A 5,970-nucleotide genomic window follows, 5' to 3' on the forward strand; every position below is an offset into this window, starting at 1 on the left:
ATAGGATCACATGGTAGAGATATGGCTGCTAGCAGTCCACACCTGTGGGAGGATTAGCCAGTTCCCAAAAGAGAGGGGTGGCCAATATTCCAGTAGGTATCAGTTACATTTTCTTTTCTTTTTTTCAGTCCTCCCACCCCCCAGCTGAGGACGGAATCCAGGGCCTTGTGATTGCTAGGCAAGTGCTCTACCACTGAGCTAAATCTCCAACCCCCATTTACATTTTCTTAATCACATGCATTAGGTTTCCAAGTCCAACTTTGTGTACCCTGACTTAGGTAGTTTAGGGGAAATTCCCAGAGATATATTTAAGCTATCTTTTTATCTTTAAAAAAAAAAATTAGAAGGTAGGCAGCTCAATGATAAACCACTTGCCTGGCATGCTGATTTTAACTCCTAGCACCTCAAAAGAAACTGAAAACATAAAAAATTGACCCCAAATTTTCCTTACAATGGCTTTACATAAACTGAGTTTTAATTTTCCTTCTACTTGCGTTATTGAGTGTGCCTCCTCTTTGCCAGGTGTTGGCTGTGCTGTGTGCCTCAGTGAGCCAGGATAATTGGGTTCTGTAAAAACAGATGCTGCAGGCTCTTGTTTGTGGGGGAGGAAACTCACAGCTAAGAAAGTTTAAATAATTTCTGCCATCGGCTGTCTTCTCTCAGTAAATTATATTTAAGTGGCTCTTGGTGGAATCCTGTCAAAATGTATGGTTTGGGGAAGCCTGGCTTTATGCTATTTTTTTTTCAAACTTTTAAAATACTCTCCAAAAAGTAATAGGGAATTTTAGAAAATTAAAATTCATATTAGTATAAATGTTATGTTTCTTTGTTTATCTGTTTGTTGGTTGCTGAGATAGGGTCTCTCTATGTAGTTCTGGGACTCACTCTGCAGACCAGACTGGCCTCAGACTCAAAGATCTTCCTGCCTCTGCCTCCCCAGTGCTGGCATAAAAAGGCATGCGCCGCTGTCACTGTTCTAGAGGCGGTGGGACAGGGGAGAATGGAGTCTAGAAATGAGGTGGACTCAAGCCTTATGCAATAGCCAACTTCATTCAGAGCATCAGACAATTTATACTCTGAGGGTTAAGAGGGGTCACGTGAGTAAAGTGTCCAGTCACAAGAGCAAGCCACCCATGGCACACAAGCTGATCACAGCAGAATCATGTTTTTCCATAGAGGCATATAAACAAATAACAATAGTCAGTCATAAAGAATAATCTGAAGTAAACTCACTCCTACCTGCTACACCTGGGAGGGGCACGAAAGCATAATCTAAGAAAAATTTCATGTTCTTGAAGAAACCATAGTAATAAGACTCTCATTTTGGTTTCTTAGAGTTTTCTCACAAGCACTCAGAAGTCTCCTTGTACAACTCCATTCTTGGACTGTGTTCCGACATGCCACCATGCCCAGCTTCATAGAAATGTTCTTACATGTTCTTAACAGAATGGCTAAAACTTAGGGAAAAGATGGATTCAAGATATTTGTTGTTGTCATAGTTTTTCACGACAGTATCTGATGCAGTTCAGGCTGGCCCTGAACTCACTATGTAGCCAAGGTTGGCCTTGAACTTCTGATTTTTCTGTCTCTACTACCATGGTAGTCTTCACCACCGTGTCTCATTTATGTGGTGCTGGGCATCGAACCCAGTGCCTCTTGCATGTCAGACAAGCACTCTACCAACTGAGCTACATCCCAGTTCCTGGACTTGAGATGTATCCAGGGCATGTAAATGAATATTTCAGGATTTGGTTAAGTCCCTGTGTTTATGTTAAGGGGGAAAAGAGACTGAGTTTCTAAAAGGCCTTCTGGACACAGTACGGAGACTAACTGTAGATAAGCATGAATTGACCAGAGAGTTCTGGGAAGGTGACATTTTGGATCACCACCAGAACAGTAGTTGTGTGGATACACCAAAAGTCACTGGACTCACAAAACACAGTGAAAGGAGGGTGGGTCTATAGGTTTGAGGTTGAGTGTAAAATCCATACAAAGTTAGTCAAAAATGTCTGACTTTTTTTGACCTAGACATTTTGATGACTGGCCAGGAGAGCTCTCTAGGGCTGTCATTTTGTCACTTAGGGGAGGGTGTGGCAGGACAGAGCAGCTCCTGTTCAGGCCAGCTGGGAGACAGAGTAAGCTGGCTGTGCTTTGAAAGCTGTAATTTAGGTCAGAATCCTTCAGTTTTCAGCCCTATCACTTCAGAGGAACTATTGACACTGAAAAGCTGTCCTTGGGCCTTATCTGTGTGAGGGCGGCTGGGCTGACAGGTGCAGCCCGACTCACTGGTGTGCTCTCTTGATGGGCTTATTGGTTGGTCCAGTAAGAAAGCAGCCAAGACAGAAGTTAAATCTTAATGTGCATTGAGTTTCAACTTTAAGCTGGGTGTGGTGGTACATACCTAAAAGCCTAGCATTAGGAAGCTTAGGTGGGAGGATTACCATGAATGTTTGGCCAGCCTGGGCTACCTAGGGTATGGAGACTTTAATCTTAAAACAAACAAACAAGAATGTACTTTGATGCACTATCTTTTTTTTTTTTTTTCTGGTTTTTTGAGACAGGGTTTCTCTGTGTAGCCTTGCACCTTTCCTGGAACTCACTTTGTAGCCCAGCCTGGCTCTGCCTCCCAAGTGCTGGGATTAAAGGCATGCGCCACCACCACCCGACTTGTTTGGTTGGTTTTGGTGCTGAACAAGAGTCACTTGCCTACATGTCGAACCCCACAATTCTCTCATTTAGGCCAGTGTTCACTTCTCACATAAGTGTTTAAGCAGCAGTAACTGGAAGGAGAAATGGCCACTGGGCCAAAAGGTCAATATTTGTCTTGGTTGATTTTATATTAAAACTAAAAAAGATGGAAATTACATATGTTTTGGGTCTCTTTTTATAAAAACATTTGTATATTTGCACATGGTATAGTAAATTTTTTAAAGTTTTTGTTTTGGTGGTGGTTATTTGTTTGTTTTAGCAGAGTGTCTCTGTGTAGCCCTGACTGTCCTAGAATTTTCTATGTAGACCAGGCTGGGTTCAAACTCACAGAGATCCACCTGCCTCTGCCTCCTGAGTGCTGAGGCTAAAGGCTTGTGCCACCATACCCAGCTGGATACAGTGTAATATAAGGACATTTTCACACATACCTCTGTCCTCTCCCCTTCTCATCCTCTGCCTTCCATTAGCCCCTTCGTTTCCCCAGAAAGTTTTACTTTTACTTCTGTTTTTTAGTTTTAAAAATAAATTTCCTTTAAAGTTTACTATAAAAACACATTGCAAAGTTTAAAAATCACAGTACTTGTACTTTCATATAAACATACACGGTTTTATGTGTCTGCATAAAATCTAAGATCCACATGACAGAAAACATGTGCTATTCATCCTTTTGAGATGGCTTAATTCCTGCATGGGATTATCTATATTTGCACCCCTTTTCCTGCAGACTGCCCTGGGTTATGAAGTTAGCCCCATTTACTCTCTTCACTTTTTTGCTACACTTCTTGTTCTTGTCTTTCCTTTTGTTTTGTTTTTCCCCCTTTCCTCCCTCTTTCTCTTAGGTCATCTTCCCATGGGCTCCGTCAACTGTACCATCTTTGGTGCTTCCTAACCCACTGGCATGAGAAGGCGTTGGTTTGGAAGCCGACCTTCCACTTGCTTGGTGTGTCATGAGCTGCCCGACCCTCCAGTTGATACAGCTCCGTGTTCCCGCCCAGTTCGTCCAGGGGTGGGTTTCCCATGGCTCTAATTCCAATTGTTTTGCACACTCTGGTGCTAACAGATCTGACCAGTGTATAAGGTAAAAGAGTCCCGGGATGTGCTTTGAGAGGCTTGCCTCCATGTGTAGAAGCCAGGCCTTCACTCCACTCAATATCCGAGGGCTACCTGGGAACACTGCAGTGAAGATCAGAATCTTGCCTGACCAGCTCGATTTGCATATTTGGGTCACTTGGCCCATTTGTTGTTCTGTAGGAAGTACCTGGGATCCCACCCCGTAGGAGGACATTCTCACCCAACACGTGATTTGTGAAACTTCCCTGGGTAACTGAGACTGAGCCTGCTTGACAGGAGAGGGCTCCTCTGACTTACACCCCAGCATTTCCACAATGTTCAACAGTTTACCTTGTGAATTCAGCCTTAGGATGTCAATATTATATGTTTTTAGTTTGTGTGTGTGTGTGTGTGACATGCAGGCATGAGAAAGGTAGAGGACAACCTTAGTCATTATCCACAGAAATCCCACCTACCTCTTCTTACACATAGTCCTCTCATTGGCCTGAAGCCTGCTGATTTGGTTCCTGTGGCAGGCCAGGGAAGGGATCCCCAGGGGTCCTCTTGTCTCTGCCTCCCCAGTGCTGGGATTACAAGCGCATGCCATGACCCTGGGCATTTTTACATGGGTTCTGGGGATCTGAACTCAGGTCCTCATGCTTCCAAGGCAAGCACTTTACCGACTGAGCTATTTCTCCAGCCGTCTTGTGCTTTGCTTTTGATTTTAAAGTTATACATGGTATTTTGTAAGTGAAACAACACTTAAGTTGGTTAATTTCTTTTGTTGCCGTGAAAGAACATCTAACAGACATGAGAGGAAAAGTTTATTCTGACTCGTAGTTCAGGGAGACAGTACATCAGGTAGGAAGGCCCAGTGTCAAGAGCAGTCCGTGGCTGTGGCAGAGGAAATATGAGGGCATTAGTGAGACCACCTGGCACCACACTCTGCCATCTGGCCCTACATCTGCTGGCTAGGCCTCAGGGCCCAAAGGTTCTACAACCTCCCCAAGCAACAATCATTTTATGTATAAATTATAGCAGACACCAAGAGAGAGAAGTAGGATGGGTTTATCCCTTATAGTGAGGCTTCAAGTTCCTCTCCTTGCTATTCATTTTCATAGTTTCTTATATCATTACAGAAATATACTATACAGACATTAGCAGAGTTTATGTGTGTATATGATGCATATATGTGTGTATATTATATATATGCTAACATAATGGGTAGAATAACATTATTCCATTTTCACTTAATATAGTTGATAGATCATTTCATTTATCCACATGTTGATCTCACTCTTTCTGTATTTTTAGTTATACGCTTAGCCTTTAAGATCTTACTCTTCTTCTGGAGAGATGGCTCAGCCATTAAAGGCTAGGCTCATAAACAAAACTCTAAGATCTTATTTGTTAACATCTGCATAGCAACTAAGACTATGGTACAGAACTTGCAGAAGGCCAAGGTTCAATTCCCAGCACCCACATAGTGGCCCAGTTCCAGGGGATAAGATGCCCTGGTCTGAATTCTGCAGGTACTGCATGTGCCTAGTGTATATACATACATGCAAGCAAAATACTCATTGCATAAAAATAAACAAATTAACATGTATTGAGTGGTGGCCTCTAGGAAGTCCTGTCTCTGACCCTTTAAATACGCACTGTGACAATATTTGCAAAAGTATCCTTAAATCTAGAGAGGACTTAAATTCCATGATAGGCATCATTTTAATATAAACATTGAGGGAGATGTTTAAGATAGGCACACTGCAGAAGCAACAGGAGTAATACCACTCTATCCAAAGAATGTTTGAGAGCACCAGGAAGAGACAAGAAAGGACCTGAATCTACAGCCTTCCAAAGGAGACATGGCCTTGCTGACACCTTGACTTCAGATTTCTCATCATTAGAACTGTGAGAGAATGCATTTCTCATAGTTGCTATAATCCATTACAACAGCCCTAGAAAAAACAGGTCACTGATTTATGTACAAGGAGTACTGGCCAAATCCTTTCAAAGTACGACATTAAATGTGTGGCCTGAGCCAAGCAATCAAACTTATTCAAGGTTTAGTTTTCTTCATCTTGAAAGATGAGAAGGGCAGGTTAATTTGGTTAAGTGCTTTACTTTCCAAATGCACCCTGGAAAAGTTAAAGTAACAATCAGATTTAGATACCATGGGATTGGAAGGCAATATATCCATAAACAGGACAA

General features: G+C 42.4%; 1 non-coding gene across 1 annotated transcript; it reads right to left on the reverse strand.

Moving 5' to 3' along the window:
• Nucleotides 1-1,625: 1,625 nt before the first annotated feature.
• Nucleotides 1,626-1,698, reverse strand: Trnav-gac. Its single transcript has one exon. It is a non-coding gene; the product is annotated as a tRNA-Val (tRNA).
• Between the last annotated feature and the right edge of the window lie 4,272 nt (nucleotides 1,699-5,970).

Source organism: Peromyscus leucopus, chromosome 5 (assembly GCF_004664715.2).
Source record: "Peromyscus leucopus breed LL Stock chromosome 5, UCI_PerLeu_2.1, whole genome shotgun sequence".
Classification (NCBI taxonomy): domain Eukaryota; kingdom Metazoa; phylum Chordata; class Mammalia; order Rodentia; family Cricetidae; genus Peromyscus; species Peromyscus leucopus.